This window comes from Aethalodelphis obliquidens, unplaced genomic scaffold, assembly GCF_003676395.1.
Source record: "Aethalodelphis obliquidens isolate GAN/ISIS:26980383/991018 unplaced genomic scaffold, ASM367639v1 scaffold1, whole genome shotgun sequence".
NCBI classification, from domain to species: Eukaryota; Metazoa; Chordata; class Mammalia; order Artiodactyla; family Delphinidae; genus Aethalodelphis; species Aethalodelphis obliquidens.
Window position 1 is genome coordinate 85,405,492 of NW_020837945.1, and position 19,032 is coordinate 85,424,523.

General features: G+C 34.4%; 1 long non-coding RNA gene across 1 annotated transcript; it reads right to left on the minus strand.

Moving 5' to 3' along the window:
• Nucleotides 1-645: 645 nt before the first annotated feature.
• LOC113622663 (uncharacterized) lies at nt 646-18,544 on the minus strand. Its single transcript, XR_003433615.1, has 3 exons — nt 18,345-18,544; nt 14,134-14,135; nt 646-655 (listed from the first exon to the last, which is right to left on the minus strand). It is a non-coding gene; the product is annotated as an uncharacterized LOC113622663 (long non-coding RNA).
• Between the last annotated feature and the right edge of the window lie 488 nt (nt 18,545-19,032).

Sequence of the window (19,032 nt, forward strand, 5' to 3'; positions counted from 1 at the left end):
ATCCTAAGGAGTAGGGTAAGCCAGAAATAGACAAATTGTTGTAGCTCAGCCTTGAATTATCTTTATCCTTGAAATAGAATTAAAGTAATATCAATTTATTAGAGTCTTTAGGCATCCAAGAATGCTTGTGCCCTGAGATATCTTGCAGAAGTTCTCAGATGCCTTTCTAAATGAACTAATATATCTTAGGTATCACATTATTTCTATAAACAATTCAAGGCTATAACTTCTAGTACATGATAAAAAAAAGCTCCATGAGGAGAAAGAGAATATGAGAAAATTTTAGTAGAAACCACAGCAATAGAAATTAACCTTTAAGGGCTTCAGAAATAGTCATAACTAGATAAAGGCTTTAAAATAAATCACTTCTCATGTTCAAGAATATAAAAGACAGGTAAGAAGTTTGTCAGAGGAAGAAAAAACTGAATGAAATCTCTGAAACTGAAAATAAGAACTGAAATTAAGAATTCAGTGGATGGGTCTGATAGAATATACACAATCTAAGAGAGATTTAATAACCTGGAATATCCTCAGTCAACCCTGTAAAAATGAAATGATAGAAAATACAGAAAAGATGGTAAGAGATATAGAGGATACAGTGAGAAGGTGTAACATTTAAATGGAGTCGTAAAAATAGAGGAGAGAAATAATAGGTCTGAAGTACAAAGACAGGAGAGATATAATCAGACTGAAGCAAATTTTTAAGCGCTAATAGCTGAGAACTTTCTAAAACTGGAGAAAGACATCAAGCTATCTATTCAAGAATTACTACAAATCCCAGGAAGAAAAACTGAAAAAAAAAAAAACCACACTGAGGCACTAAATAATAAAACTGCTAAAACCCCCAAATGGGGAAACAAAACAAAACTAAACTAAACTAAAAGTCAGTTATAGAAACTATTACCTTTAAAAGAGTAATAATCAGACTTAAGCTGACTCCTCAGCAGAAACAATGAACATCACCTAAAAATGGAATGTTATCTTTAAAGTGTTAAAACACCTGTCAACCTCATGTCTTCTGAATTTGATGGTGAAAAAAAGTCTTTTCAGATTGACAAAACGAGATAATTTCCCAGAAGCAGACACACTAAAATAAATATTAAAGGATGTTCTTCAGGCAGAATGAAAAAGATCTCAGATGGAAGCTTAGAAATGTAGGTCATTAAGAGCAATGGAAAGGCTAAGGTAATAAGGAGTCTGGCTCCATGTTTTGATATTTTGACCGCTAAAAGCTTTTAAGCTACACCCCCTCCCTCTTCCCTTTCTGCTCCATATCTGAACAGGCTAAGAAGAAAGCCTGGTTACTCCCTCCTTTGGTACCAGTAGGAAATTTAAACTGTTTAAGCCCCTTTACACACACAGGAACCCTCATTTTAGCCCACCCTCTAACCACCATAAAACCCCAAGCTAGTCTCCTTTTCCTACTCTCCCAAGCTTTTGAGACCAGCTTAGGAGATCTTCCCTGCTCTCCCCAGGCAGCTTTATTAAGTAAGTAATAAACATTTTCATACCCTCTTTAAATGTGTGTGGTATCATCAGTATTGACAACTAAACAATATTTTTGGTGAGGGGTTATTCTATTCTTGAAACCTGGCTATAAGAGCTAAATAAGTGAGTAAATAAGATTATTGGCTATGCATGAGAGTCATAATAGGGTTTTATTGGTCTTATAATATGTATATAAATAAAATTCACCAAATAATGGTATGTACGCTTAAAGGGAAGATAAATGAAATTAAATCAATCTAATTAAGATGAGGGCAAGTGATATTAAATTATTTTAATGTCTTTGATCTACTTGCATTGGGTAGAATCTGAAAGAAGCAATTAATACTAGATTTTGATAAGCCAAGAATATATGCTATAGTCTGTAAGATAACTACTGAAAGAACAGTAAGAGCGTATAAACTTTGGGGAAAATAGAAGGAAAATGGAATAATTAAACTTTATCAATATAAATGAAGGTGCGAAAGAAGAGGAAAAGGACAAAGCAGACAGAACAAATAGAAAGCTCATAATAGAATGGTAGATTTAAATTCAAATAGAGCAGTAATTATATTAAATATAAATAGACTAAATATTCCAATTAAAAGATAAACATTATCAGACTGCATTAAAAACTATATTCTTTTTACGAGGGAGATAGCTAAAAATCTACTGATGAAAAATGATTGACAGTAAAAAAAATTAAAAGTTTCTATTAAATAAAATTTGTGTAACCATAATATCAGATAAAATAAAACTTAAGGCAAAAAGTAAGAAAAATATTTTATGAAAATTCTGTATTTGTTTGTATCTAATAACATAGCCTTAAAATAAAAGCTACATAAAATTGACAGTAAAAAGGGACAGACAAACCCAAAGTTAGAGTGTAAGATTATAACACATTTCTCTTTATAATAAAAGCAAACAGAAAATCAGTTAGGATACAGTGGAATAACAGGAGGAGTAAACTTGACCTAATTAACATGCATAAAATAATACACACAAAAACTGAATAATGCACATTCTTTTTAAGTACACCTGGAACATTTCAAAAATTTACCATGTTATGGACCACAAAGTAAGGTTCTACAAATTTCAAGCAACTAAAATCATACAAAGTATATTCTAGGGTCACAGTGCAATTAATTTAGAAACTAGTATCAAATATTCTACTGGAATATCCCTGTTAATTTAGAAATTAAGAAAATATATGCTTAAGTAAATCGGGATTCAATGAAGAGAACATATTGAAGATTATAAAATAGTTTTAACTGAAGGCTAATAAAATTACCAAGTATGAAAATATGTAGGATACAGTTAGAGTCATGCTTAGAGAAAATTTAGAGCATTAAAAAGCACATATTCAAAAAGAAGAAAAGCTAAAAGTCAATGAGTTAGGCATCTGTCTCAAAAAGTTAAAAAACAACAAAATAAAATCCAAAGAAAGTAGAGGGAAGGAAGAAATAAAGTTAGCATAAATTATATAGAAAATAAATAATAGAGAAGATCAATGAAGTTCATATATTATTTCTTTTAGGACATTAGCAAAAATTTTAAAACCTCATATTGATACTAATGAGAAAAAAAGAAAAAGCCATGAAAAAATCATTATCAGCAAGAAAAAGGGGACATGGACATAGATTACATAGATCTGGAAAAGTTTACAATAGGGTAATATGGACAACTTTTTGCCAATTTGAAAATGTTGAAGTAATGGAAATTTCTAACAATATAACTTTCCAAAACTAAAACAAGAAGAAATTAAATCTTGAATGGTCCTATTTTCTTTAATATAATTCTTTAACAGTGAATTCAACCAAAAAATAAACAAATCCAAAGAAATCCAAGAAATAAATCCAAATTCTTCCAGAGAATAGAAAAAAGGAAATATACCCTATCTTCTTTTACAAAACCAGAATAACTTTGATATTAAAACTTGACAAGGATATTAAGATAAAGGAAAATTACAGGCAATCATATTCATATCCATAGATGTAAAAATTTTAAACAAACTCAGCAAACGGAAACCAGTAACACATATTTACTAGTTTATCTAGAATTTGAGTTTGGTATAATATTAAAACAGTGATTAGTATAATTCATTACATTTGCATAAAAAAGAAAAAAATAATGTGGCCTAAATAGATGGAGAAAAGGCACTTGATAAGATTCAGCAACCATTCATATATAAGTAAAAACCCTTAGCAAAGTAAGACCAGAAGGAAACTTCCATAATTCAATATTGGGCATGTATAAAAACAAATGAACAAAAACAAAATGAATAACAACAAAAAAATACTATAGCAAAGGCATATTTAATAGTAAAGTGCTGACAGCTTTTACTCTGAAATCTGGAATAGAAGAAGAATGACAGCAGTCACTAATTTATTCAACATCGTACTAGAAGACAATGCAGCAAGGCAAGAAGAAGAAATATAAGGCATAAGGAATAAAAATGAAGAAATAAAACTGTCATTTACACACAAAATATGCATACATAGAAAATGAAAAAAAAAGTACAGATAAATTTTAAAATGTATATGTGAGTCAGGGAATGTTGCTGGATACAGGGTTAATATAACCTTTCTAAAAAATGCATTTCTTTATATCAGCAACAAACACTTAAAAAACAAACTTTTAATTTACATATAAATTTCATATATTTTATATGTAAATATATTTATATATCATCAAAAATATCAAAACTCTAGTAATAAAGTTAAACTAAAGAAGATGAGCAAGATCTCTACAAAACAGAATAGAAAAAAATATTATAAAGTATTATTGAGAGAAATTAAAGAAGAGATGGAGAATATATCATATATATCATGTATATATCAATTAATGGAGAATATATCATTTTCATGGGCTGGACAACTCTATATTATAAATATGTCATTTTTATCAGACTGATGTATAGATTCAATGCAACCCAAACCAAAATAGTTATAGTGGTGTTTGTGGTGGCTTGAAACCAACCATTCTGGGAGTATTTAACCAATGGAAATTGGTAAATACTATAAATCAGAGATTTTTTTCCCCTAGAGAGCCAATTAACCAGGACACCACTGAGCTAACTCTAAAATTGATATAGAAAGAAAAAAAGAAAAAAAAAACCCAACCAAACAGTTAAGACAAACTCGAAGAATAAAAACAAAGTGGAAAGACATGTTTTTCCAGGTATCATGACTTACAACACAACAAGAATTAAGACAGTATAGTATTGGCAAGGGATAAACAAATAGAGCAATGGAACAGAATAGAGATCTCAGGCACAGATCCCTATATATTAGGCATGATTTATGAAAAGATGGCACTACAGAGCTGTGGAGAAAATAGTGTTTTCCATAAGTGGTGATGGAAAACAGTAGAAACTTTTACCGTATCTAACAGCTTATTCAAAAATTAAGTTTCAGGTGGATTATAGATTTAAATATGTCAGGCTAAATAACAAAGTTGCTAGAAAATAATATAGGAGTGTATTTTCATGGCCTTAAGATAGGAAATACTTCTTAGAAGACAAAACCCACTTATTTTAACCAATTGAAAAAATGATATTAAAATTAAGAAATTATCTTATTAAGGGACACCAACTAGTATATTACCAAACAAAAGAGTAGCATCCAGAATATATAAAGAAATCAATACGAAAAAGAAAAATGACCAAATAGAAGAAAAATGGGCAAGAGATTTGAACAGATACTTTATAAAAGAGGATATCCAAATGTCAACAAAACATATGAAAAGTTATTTTCATTAAGAATCAGGACCATGCAAATTAAAACTATAATGAAATATCACTACACATAAACACAACCATGACTGAAATTTAAAAGACTGACAAACATTAATCAGGATGTGAAGCAAACATATTACAGAAATTGGTATAACTACTATGCAAGCAGTTTTCATCATCACCAGATTCATCGTCATCATCATCTTGTAAAGTTGAATTAATACATAGCTTATGACTCAACAATTCTATTCTTTTACTACATATCCTACAGAAATGTGTGCATATACATCCCAGGAGACATGTACAAGAATGTTCAAAGCAGTATTACTGTTAATAGTTGAAAACTGGAAGTAGTAAAAACATCTACCAACAATAGAATAAATAAATAAATAATGGTATATTCAGCAATATAATACTGTGCAGCAATGAAAATGAAGAAACTAGAGCTACATGCAACATCATGGATAAATCTCATAAGTAAAAAAACCAAAACAGCCAGGCACAAACAATACACAGTGCATAGTTCCATTTACAAAGAATTAAAATCATCATCAAAACTAACTTGATGGTGTTGACGAGTGCATCTTAATATAGAAAAACTGAGGAAGAGCACACAACCTAGTACAATGACAGTCAAAACAGTGGTTCTTTGTGGGGCAGCAGAGGATAGTGATTGGAAGAGAAACACAGAGTTTCCATGGTGATGACAATGTTCTTTTTCTTGACTTGGTGGTAGTTACACGGGTGTTTGTTTTCTGATAAATCATTAAACTCTATATCTTGTTTTATGCACATTTCTGTATATATGTTTTGTTTCCCAATTTTAAGGCATAAGGGTAAGCTGGGATGAAGCGAGAGAGTGGGATAGACATATATACATTACTAAATGTAAAATAGATAGCTAGTGGGAAGCAGCCACATAGCACAGGGAGATCAGCTTGGTGGTTTGTGACCACCTAAAGGGGTGGGATAGGGAGTTTGGGAGGGAGAAGCAAGAGGGAGGAGATATGGCGACATATGTATATGTATAGCTGATTCACTTTGTTATAAAGCAGAAACTAACACACCACTGTAAAGCAATTATACTCCAATAAAAAATAAATAAATAAATAAAATGGCATAGAACAAGACAGGAAGAGAGGTCTCACCAGAAATCAGATATCACCTTAATCTTGGACTTCAAGTCTCCAGAAACGTAAGAAAATAAATTTGTTATATATATATAAAGAAATATTCATCTCTGTAGCACCTAAAATCATCTCGTGCATCATATGAATCCTATTCTTTGAAAGCAGTCAACATTTTTTAGGTGACTCACTCCTTTTTATTTATTTTCCATAACTGGAATTACTTATATATAGAAGGTACCCAATAAATACTGAAATAAACATACCACTTTTAAAATTAAAAGCTACTCATTTATGAACACTTAAAATTATCTCACCTACTACCACTGGTAATTTGGGAAGCCTTACACCAGGGTTAGACTACCTCTGTTTTAAGTTGTCTGTTCTCCCAACTTTATTCTTATCAAGGACCAGACTCATGAAGTGCTGCCACCAAAACTGAGCCTGTTCCTATTGGTCCAGGGCTCTGGTCCCTTGACTTAAGACTCACAGTGAAAGACCATCCTCACTACCTCTAAAGTCTGTCTCTAACTCTGCTCCAAAGACCTCAGCCAGGTCTGTAACCGGTTCCCACAAGTAGAGAGGGGAGATCACAAACAAACCCAACAGGCAGGAGGAAATGATTTAAGACATTGTCTTTGAAAGTTAATTAGCATTACTTTCAGTTTGTTTTCCATAACAAAAGAACCACATTTCTAGTTTTGGGGTAGTTCCAGAGAGCACTGCATAAGGATGCTTTGGAAATTCCAAGTTACTTGGAGAAAACTTTGAAAAACCAACTAAGGTCAAGTTATTGTAATAGCACAAATGCTTATATTCACCCTATATCCCACTGACCTTTGCTTGCTTTGTTTCTTTGAATAGCCGTCTAAACCAATTTGCTCAATTTCAAGGTTGAGCCTTGACTTAGTTGCTTTACATGAGTTCTTGAAATGGATTGACACTTAACAGTAGATTTATTCTGCATGCTACCATTCATCTACCACCTCGAAAGGATCTTCTCCTAGTCACCAAAGATAGTTTTTTGGGACAGGTAAATAGCCATTCTTGAACCAATTTTCCCTTTCTCTCTGTCTCTGTCTCTGTGTCTCTGTCTCTCTCCCACACACACACACATACACACAAAGAGACTATCATTTACAACTACAAAACTAACAAGATACTATTTTCTTTAGCATACAAATCAGGTACCTAGAAAACATATCTAAAAGTAACTCAAAAAGTGAGCACCCCAATTGTGTCACTTGTCTAGACAACAATTCAATATTTTTATGCCAACCTATAATTTACTAATTGACTAATATACACCCAGTACCATTAAGTAATTTTGAGGATTAGAAAAATATAAAATATATTCCATGGCTTCAGTGCATTTACAACCTTCACAAGAGGGAGACACTGACACAAAGCTAATGTCCTATAATTATGTATTACATTTTATAGTGCAGACTACATGTGTTATACTATCATGGTTAATTAAAATATTGGCAATATTTTCCCCATTCCTCAGAAAGAGGCATTATTATTTTCCTTATTCTATAGGCAAGGGTTAGGGAATTTAAGTAATTTGCCAGGTACTAGATAGTGTACAGCAAAGCCAAGACTGAAACCAGATCTTCGGAGGGCAAACATCATGCTTTTTTCCAATGTGCTCTCTTACAAGAGTTGGCACAGTGTTGAACACATAATAGGTACATAGTAACTGGTTGAAGATTTAAAAACACTTAAAACATTCACTTTGAAATAAGAGCAAACAAAATCTATACAGGGAAGGCTGATTTGTGTGATTGACTAGAAATAGAGAGTATGTATTACTGTCATAGTTTGGGTTCCCCCCTAAGCAGAGCCTGAGACAAGAACTTGGATGAAGGAGATGAGTTCAGGAAGCAAGAGTTAGGGAACAGGGAGAGTGACAGATGGGAAGGAAGAAAGACCAATATAAAATGCACAGCTGTGTAAACTAGGGACTTGATTTGCCAGACCACCTGAAAATTCTTCAGAATGCCTCAAACATGGGAGGCTGATGCATTCATAGAATTTTTGTCCTCTGGCTGAGGGTCCTCCCAGGCTCAGTAAAGGCCTGCACGTCCTGGTTTGCAGGCTAGCTAGAGGGCTCCCAGATGGAGAGCAGCCTGAGGCAGAAGGCAGAAGGCAAGCACTTGAACTGAACAGTCTATTCCAATTGCAGCAGAAATCAGACATGGGCCAGTGAGATGGGATATGATGTACGAGAGGTATGTGCTACAGTTACCCATACTGAATTGCTAAAGATTTTAAGAATATCTTGCAAGAGCATGGAAAAACAATGGTTCTACCTCTTGATATCCAACATAGCATTGACTCATTTTGCTCTGTTTGTCAAAATATTTGACTGATTTTGATGAAATTTACTAAAAGACACTCCACCCTAAGTTTAATTTGTGGCTTAATTTGAAACAAAATGGAAGCCAATCCACTTAACAGTTGGGACTCTTTCTCAAATTTGAATACACTTGAATAAATTTTAATGAAATCTGCTATAAGTGTACACTTATTCATTTAATGTTTATAGAACACTTGTTCTAAGACAGAGTATCTACAATGTTAAATCTAACATCAATCCTACGCTCCATTAGTTTAGTGTCATTTGAATTCATCACGTCATGAGACACTGTTGGGCATTACTGATTCCATAGAAACTGGCAAAGGTAGAACACAGGATTGGGCCAGATGCTTAGAGGTCAGATCCAGCTGTAGGGTTTGGGGAGGCTACCAGAGAAGAGAGTCTCTGGAGAGAATAGTAACAAGTAATAGATGATGGACGTACAATACAAAACATCAGGGATGACATAAGGAGTTAGAAGCCTTGCATCTAATTATGCAGAGCAACATGCTAAAAATGGCAGGCAGGCAGCTGTTAGGTATCAGCAGGTAGCAGGTCTGGAGGCTGGGCTGGTTACCAAGACTCAAGCACAAGGATCAAGAACACTTTTAAACCTGTACCAACATTTCAAGTTGTTGGAAGCTGTATCACAGAGACAAAAATCTCAGTGTATTTCTCTGTCAAGCTATATGTCCATGATGGGTTGGCTGGGATCTCCACTCCATGTGGTCCTCACTCTAGGATCAGGGTGAAAGAACAGCCACCATCTGGGGAACTACTGGATGCCATGATAGGAGGGAAGAGAAGTGGGATGAATTGTACACCAGGCGTTAAACCTTCAGTCTGAAAGTGACTTACACTAGTTCTGCCCACATTCAATGGGCCAAAGTGAGTCATACGGCCAAACCTAACCTCCAAGGGACTGGGGAAATTGTATGTCTTTATGAGTTGTTTATGAAAAGATGGAAGACTACCACACAAGTTTTACTCCCGGAAAAGTAATGGGTGAATGGATATATATACATATGCAATAAATACAAATTTCAATCAACAGAAACATAATGTTGAGATAGGTTCTGAATGTGTTCCAAACCAAAATGTGTTCCTCAGCAGTGTCTTTTATCACAGTCCCCTTTTCTCTCTTTTAAAGACCATACACTTTACAAGTTCACTCTATATTCAGAAAGTACCAGACCCAACCTAAAACATCATCCTAGAATTTGCCAACTGTAAGTCAGACTATCTGCAAGGAACAGATATGTTCCTTGAATGGAAAGGAACAGGGAGACTTAGTACTTTCAGTACTTAGCTGGTGGGACTGGTGGGAAGGAGCCTAGACAGGTTTGGGGGCTGTACACAAACCAAGTGACCATATTGAAAGGGATAGTCCTAAAAGGTTTTTCTCTTCTGATTCTTCCACTGTTTAGCAGTTTCAAATATGTAGTCCTTAATTCTTAGGGCAGAGAAGTCAAGGAAATTTTAAGCCTTAGGCTCATAAAGACTTAGGCCTGGCTCTGATCACAAGAGGAAAAAATATTAAATTCAGAATGTTTCATCTCTTTATTCTCATTCTATTCTACACCCTTATATATTTTAAAATACTTTTAAAACCCCAACTCTAAAAGTAAAATAAAGCAGAATTGGGGCTGCAAAAAAACCAATCCATGGCTTCTCAGATGGCTTTTTTCTAGACCTACTGCTTCTTGTTGATTTTGGGCAGCTTTGGCTGCCCTTCCCCTAAAAGATGTAAATGATAAATATGTTTTTTAGAATCTCCAGCTATAGATCCAGAAGGGATTTTTCTGTTTGTTAAAATACTGACATGTTGATCCCTTCCCAGTCCTTACAGAAATGGGACATGAAATGGGTTGATGCCTATCAATGCCTGTGTCTCTCTGTGGTCTTTGTTCTCATCATGCATTCTGGACCTACAAAATGTCAAGCTCCACAGATTCTTCTCTGTTTATATCCTTCTTAATCTTTTCCCCCCAGCTTTTAGTATGGTTCAACATATCCTTGCTTCTTAAAACTTTCTGTTTATTTGGCTTCTATGGCAATGTGTAATCAGGTTTGTTTTCTCCTTCTCTGTCTTTATCAATGGCTTTTCTTTTCTTATCCCAATTATCTAAAAGGGTAAACATTCTTTGAGGTTATGTTCTAAGTGATCTCTTCTTTCCCTACATTTTCTCTCTGGACAACATCATCTCTCCCAAGGCTTCAAATATGACCTCTATGTAAAAGACACTGAAATTGATATCATTAATCTTGACCTCTCTCCAGAGCATGAGACACATCTACCCACCTTTGAGTATGTCATAATATACTTAGAAAAATACTAGCAAGTTCCCAGGACAAAACCCTCTGTATTGAACAAATTCCAAACTCCACTCCTTACCCTAAAATTTAATACCTCTGTGATCCTACCCCAACCGAATTTCCAATCAATTACTGTTTTATTCCACATCAAGAATCCTATACAGGGTACTCCAATGAAACAGAACTCCTCATTGTTCTCCTTAAAATTCCAATTCCCTTTTCTTACACTCTTCACCCATGTTCCCGCTAGTTCCTCTACTGAGCATGCTCAGCTCACTTCCATGCCCTTCTCATACTTTAATGGGAAGGTTTTAAAAGATGATTCACAAACTTCAAAACTAGAAAAAATGCAAATGATATGTTTGCATATCTTGATAAGGAAAGTTACAATAACTTAAAAGGAAGCTATCTGCAGTGGTCAGAAATGTATTTTACTCTGTTCACTTAAGTTCAGAACGCTGGCAAAACGTCAAGCCTGTTCATAACAAAACTTTCCCCTCCTTGACACTTATATCTCTTGCACTCTACTTGCTTTTCCAGGGAAGTAATTTTCCTTCTTCATTTTGACATTCCCTCATATGCTCACCTCCTGCTCAGCCTTTCTATACTATTTCCCAGAAAATAATCAACCTTTCTCTCTCTCTCTCTTTCTGAGGGGCTAGTAGGAGGCTGTTGCTTCTGTCCCCCTCTTCTCGTGTGAGAGTTTCTTTCCCTGCTCTCCCCTCTGCCTCCCTCTTCTCCAATCTCTTTCATCATTTGATTCTATACAGAAAACACTGTCACACGTCAGTAGCTATCTGTAGCAACAATTTTCAAAGGTCCTTTTCAAAGGTCCGGGATGTGGAAAAGGATTCACTGCAGCAATGTCTCCAAGGAAGAGAATAGAGTGATAATGCCACCTCAATTTTGTATTCTTTTGTTGATTTCCTTTTGGACCTGTCAAATGAGGTGCTGATATGAGCCCTCTCCTTTCTAGAGCTCAACAATCAAAGTGAAGATGCCACAAACACCCCCAGGATAAGGGAGATAAAGCCCAATGAGGACAAAGTAAGGAGGAAGGTACTGTAGTACTTACGGAATCCATTACTGGTTATGGCCCAACTTGGACAATGAACTGTAGCTTTATCCCTACAATGGCAGCCTCCTTTTTCTAACCTCTGGGTGATGAAAGGCTTCAAGCCCAGATTTCTGCAAAATGAGTAAACAAGGCTGACTGCACTCACATTGACTTGTTTTACACCCGTGTTTATGAGTTAGAATAGGTGTGCAACAAACCACGAATCATGGGCTCTAATTATAATATAATATTATCGTCCACACCTCCACAAAGTGGAGGACGGGGTTGATAATACATTAGGGTGTGGCAGAAAACGGGAACTGGAGAGTCAGGCAGTTCTAGATTTTTACCGTACACTTGCCACCTAAGAGCTTAATAACCTTAGACAAGTTAATTTAACATCTCTGATCTTCAGTTTCCTCATTTAGAAAAACCAGAAGTAAGAATACATATTTCATATGATATTCATGAGGTTGAAATGAGGTGACATAAATGCAAACACCTGGTGCAATGCAAGGAACATGGTGTTGCTCACAAGCTGTCTCCCCTCCTCTCTAAACTTGCCCTCTATCGCCCTCCACATTGTACCATTTCTATCACGTGTAGGGAACCAGGGTGGGTAGCCATCCTCCTCACAACGATCTGGTAAGGATTATAGAGATAACATAAGTATCCAGCACAGGGCTTGGCCCTGATCACTCGGTAAATATTTGTTCTTGTTCTCCTTCAAACTGTGAGCTAATTTTGGCCAAGATCCTCTAGGCAAATACATGATAAAGGCCTTTAGAATTTGTCTATACATCCAATTTCTTCTGTCGGAAAGCAGTATGTCATCCTGGAGGCTACTCTCATTCATCCTTCTCATCTAATACCTAATAACTGCCCCAAATTTAGAAAACTAAAAGTTGGTGATGATCCTCTAGTCACTTGCTATTCAAAGTATGTTCTGTGGAACCACAGCATCAGCATAATTTGGGAAGTTGTTAGAAATGCAAGCTCTTGGCCCCACCCCAAACCTGCTGAAATAGAATCTGCATTTTAACAGCATCCTTGAGTATATGCACATTAAAGTTTGAGATGCATCACTCTAGCCAAAACTGTAACACCTGTAAAAAATTTAAAATAAGCCAAATGCTTCTTATGTAACTGTAAAATGAAAAAGTTCATATATTAGAACTGAGTACACAAACCTACTTTCTTGCTTTAATATCTCCTTTGTAACAAGGGTGAATCCTGCTGACACTAATGAATTGTAAAAGTGTTGGTACATTTAGGAGAGGAGGTGATATGGGATGGTGGTGGTTGCTATCACAGGCTTGGCTGTCATGGAGATATGAATTTAAATCCTAGTTCCACTACTGATTAGCTGTGTGAATTGGGGCAGTTCCTCGTCTACCATATGGAATTGACAATATTACCTACAGGTCTTTGTGGAAATTAAACAAAATTATGATTATAAAGTACCTAGCATACAGTAAGCACTCAGAAAGAGCAGAGGCAGTATCTATGAAATGATGTGAAGGGAAGGGCTTCCAAATATTCAGACTTCAAAACATGGATCTAATTTAACTACTGTGTTGCTCTGCTCCACTGCTGATGTACAGAGGACCTCCATTTAGGGAGAATATGATCAGGACCTTCAGCCTTCATAGGAGAATGAAATTCTTGCACAGGGGTCTCCCCTGATTCAACAGGAGAAAGCACCTACGGTGACAACTCTGCTGTCACACGTCGTTAAAGGAGGAACTAACAACCAGCTTCTGAAAATTCACCCAAACCCTGTTAAAAGACTGAGTTATGTTATTTTCATTTATTCTTCGAAGTATTCTAAATTCTATACTTGATTTAAATTTTATCTTCAGAAAATTGTATAAGTCCTGATTATCTCACCTTCCTGCTTGTACCCCCCAATATATATGCTTAATTATTCTTTTATATCAACTCCCCCCAAGGGTTGGTGTAAGAGACAGCCACATGACTAGCATCTATTAAGTTGATCAGTGCTAAAGTTGAACCAATAAATTATTGTCTCTGCATAAAATACACATACTTCTTTTCATCAGGTAATAATAATTACGTAACTAATCATACCTACTTTTTAAAATTGGTTTGCAAAGAATGTTCTGTGTTAAGTAGTTCACAGTAGCATTATTAGCTCAGATGGTTTGTGTATTTGCTGTAAAATTCTACTGACAGACATCCAGTAGATTTGAATAAATAGAGGTACTATATTATTGGATGATAAGACTCAATACTGTAAAAAATAATAGATAATCTTCAAATTATTCTGAAAAGTTAATGATATACAACTAAGTTTCTGGGAGATATTTTTGAAAGTTCGTTTAAAAATAAAGAATGTCCAGGAAAAAAGTTTTTAAAATGATTACAGGGGTTTCTTTTTTTAAAACAATATATTATATAATGATAATACTTGAAAGAGTATGATATTAGTGTCAGAATTTGCTCAATAAAATTCAAGAAACAGATTTTAGTATATTTAAGAAATTAGTATATCAATAAGGTATAATTGCTAATTGATAGATAAGAGGATCACTCAATATCATTTATTTCCATTTAAGAAAAAAAATTATTTTTTCTCTTAAATGGAGAAAAAAATAGATCCCTACCTCACACCTTACACAAAAGTAACTCCTAGGTGGATTAAAGATTTAAATATTAAATATAAAAATATGCTGGTACTTTAAAACATAGATAATTCCTATATATAGTCTTAAGGTGTGGGAAAATGTTTTAACCATAATACCATTGGGGAAAATATAAAGAAAAATATTGACATGCTTTACTACATTAATATATAAAACTTTCTGAGAAAAAGTACAGTGAAACAGTTAAAAAGCAATTTTAAATTAAGAAAAAAATACTAAAACCCCCCCCCACATAGACAAAGGATTACTAGCCATATATAAAGTAGTTTAGAAAAAAGATGAACTACCTGATAGAAAAATGTCTAACGAATAATAGGCAATTCACAAAATATAAAATTCCTAATAAACAAATTTTAAAAGGTTCTATCTCACTAACAATGAAAGAAATATAGATAAAACAAGACCTTAAAAAAAAAAAAACCTTTTCAGACTGTCATTGAGAATTGGGGGAAGAGAAAAAAATATAAAGAATAAAATACAAAGAATTTTAATGAACTAATCCTACTACTAAAAATGCCTACTCATGAATATAGGTTCAAAAATCATAGATTAAAATACCACATTCACTCTTTTTTAGACAATTTAAATAATTTATACTTTCCTTGGACATTATCTTTTCATTAAATATTTAAAATAAAAATTGTATTATATATATTTAAGGTGTACAACATGATGATTTGATATACATATACACAGTGAAACGACTACTCCACTCAAGCTAATTAACATACCATCCCTTCCCCTAGTTACAATTTTTGTGTGTGCTGCGTGTGCCTAAAATCTACTCTTAGCAGTACTGTTCAATACAGCATTATCACATATAGCCATCATGCCTGCATATTCGATTTCTAGACTTATTTGTTTATTCATCCTACATAACTGCAAATTTAAACCCTTTGACCATCATCTCCCATTTCCCCCACCCCCAGCCCCTGGTAACTAACATGCTACTCTCTGCTTCTATGAGTTTGACTCTTTTTTTTTTTAAGATTCCACATGTACATACATAGTACTTGTCTTTTTCTGTATGGCTTCTTTCACCTAGCATAATATCCTCTAGGTTCATTTATGTTGTCACAAATGACAGTATTTCCTTCTTTCTCATGGCTGAACAATATTCCAGTGTGTGTGTGTGCATGTCCACGCACATGTGTGCATGTGTATCACATCTTCTTTATCCATTGATGGACACTAGGTTGTTTCCACATCTTGGCATGTGAATAATGCTGCAAAGAACATGTGAGTGCAGATAATTTGTGAATAATGCTGGAAAGAACCTGTGAGTGCAGATAATCTCTTCAAGAGAGTGATTTCATTTCCTTTGGATATATACCCAGCAGTGGGATTGATGGATCATATGGTAGTTCTATTTTTAATTTTTTGAGAGGCCTCCACATTGTTTCCCATGATAGCTGTACAAATTTACATTCCCACCAACAGTGTACAAGGGTTCCCTTTTTCCCACAACCTCATCAACACTTGTTAACATTTGTGTTTATGATAATAGTCATTCTAACAGGTATGAGCTAATATTTCATTGTGGTTTTGGTTTGCATTTCCCTGATGATTGTTATGTTGAACACACATGTACCTGTTGGCCATCTGTATGTCATCTTTTGAGGAATGTCTGTTCAAGTCCCTGAAGTATGTTTTTAAATGGGGTTATTTGTTTTCTTGCTATTGAGTTGTTTGAGTTTCTTATATTTTGGATATTAACCCCTTATCAGATATATGATTTGCAAATATTTTCCCATTCTATAGGTTGTCTCTTCACTCTTGATTGTTTCCTTTTCTGTGCAGAAGCTTTTTAGTTTGATGCAGTCCTTTTTGTCTATTTTGCTTTTGTTGCCTGTGCTTTTGTGGTCATATTCAAAAAAGCATTGCACAGACCAATGTCAAGAAGATTTTTCTCTATGTTTTCTCCTAATACTTTTATGGTTTCAGGTATTACATTGGAATCTTTAATTAATTTTCAATTGATTTTTAAATGTGGAGTGAGATAAGGGTTCAGTTTCATTCTTCTGTGTGTGGAAAACCAGTTTTTCCAACACAATTTATTGAAGAGATTGTCCTTTCCCCACTGTGTATTCTTGGCAATTTTGTCAAGGACCAATTGACCATAAATGCATGAATTTATTTCTGGGCTTTCTTTTTTTAAGAAAAATATTTTAATTTATTTTATTTTTGGCTGTGTTGGGTCTTCATTGCTGCACACGGGCTTTCTCTAGTTGTGGTGAGTGGGGGCTACTCTATGTTGCATTTCACGGGCTTCTCATTGTGGTGGCTTCTCTTGTGGAAGAGCATGGGCTCTAGGTGCACGGGCCTCAGTAGTTGTGGCTCGCAGGCTTGGTTACTCCGTGGCATGTGGGATCTTCCTAGACTAGGGCTCGAATCTGTGTCCCCTGCATTAGCAGGTGGATTCTTAACCACTGCGTCACCAGGGAAGCCCTATTTCTGGGCTTTCTATTCTGTTCTATTGATCAATATGTCTGTTTTTATGCCAGTGCCATGCTACTTTGGTTACTATAGCTTTGTAGTATGTTTTGAAATCAGGTAATGTGATGACTCCAATTTTGTTTTGTTTTTGCTTGTGTTGGCTCAAGATTACTTGAGCTATTTACAGTCTTTTTGGCTCTGTATGAATTGTAGGATTGTTTTATCTATTCCATGACAAATGTCATTGGAATTTTGACAGAGATTGCATTGAATATGTAGACCACTTTGGGTAAAATTTTCATTTTTATTAATACAGAATTGAAGACTATATAATTTTAATTTCCAAATTTTTATTTTATAATTATCACCCCTTTCCCATTTATATTATCTATTTATGTTTTATCAATTATTTTTCCTTAATCAGCATAGACTTGTTTGTTTATTTTATTGGCCCTTTCAAAGAATGTACTCCAGGATTATAAACTCAACCAATTTTTCACCTTTCTACTTCAATGATTTCTGTTTTATTCTTCATTAATACCTGTTCTTTTTCATGCTTCTTTGTTTGCTTTTAAAATTCTTCATTCAAATGCTTAATTCATTTATTAATCCTTCTTTAATAAAAAGCACTTAAATTTATGAATTTTCCTCTGTATGAGTTTGTAGCTGCATCTCATAAATTTTGAAATATATTAATTTCATTAATCCTGGAAGTTTTTAGTTTTTCTTTGTCAAATATTTTTTTTTAAGTAGATTGTTTAGTTTTCTTGTGGTTTGATTTTGCCTCCATTTTTTTTCTATTTAGATTTATTGCATCATTGTCATTAAGTATTCATAATATTTCAGCATTTATTTAAGCCTTCTTTGCATCCTAGGATGTAAACAACTTTTGTAACTTTCTCTTGATGTCTGAAAAATAGGTATTCTCTGTTAGTAGACTATGAAGTTCCATACATATTTAAACAAGGTTATCAGTGATAGTTTTATCTCCTTTGTACAGAAAGTCCCCTATGTATGAACAAGTTCCATTCCGAGAGTGTGTTCCCAAGTCCAATTTATTCGTAAGTCCAACAAAGTTAGCCTAGGTACCCAACTAACACAATCGGTTATATAGTACTGTATTGTAATAGATTTATAATACTTCTCACACAAATAATACATAAAAAAACAAACAGAAAAAATAAAGAAAACATTTTTAATCTTACAGTACAGTACCTTGGAAAGTACAGTACTATAGTACAACAACTGGCATACAAGGGCTGGCATCTAGTGAACAGGCAGGAAGAGTTACTGACTGGAGGAGGGAGAGGAGGTGGGAGATGGTAGAGCTGAAGGACCATCAGCAATAGGAGAAGAAAGGCAAGCTGCAATTTCACTCATGCCTGACGTTGATGGCACAGGTTCTGGTTCCTTGCTGGATTCAGTTCTATCTATAAAGATACTGTACTACTGTACAGTAAAGTACACAAAAGCACAACCACATGTAGAGGATGCACACAGGTGACAATGTATGCCAGACACGTGAACTAACTTACGTGATTGGACATGCAAACGCACATTCACATCTTTGAAAGTTCACAACTTGAAGGTTCATATGTAGGGGACTTACTGTATTTTATTTTGAAACTTATCAATCAAAGTCTCAAAAAGGTATACTGAAGCCTTCTACTATGATTGTGATTTTTTAAATGTGGAACTTCTAAGTTTACTGATTTATGTATTTTAATATTATGTTAGTGAGTGCACAAAGGTACCACTGCTACAGTTTCTCTGTGGACTGTGCATTTTATCAATGTAAAATACATGTCTTTTTCGTTGATATTTTGTCTGATATTACTATCCCTGTT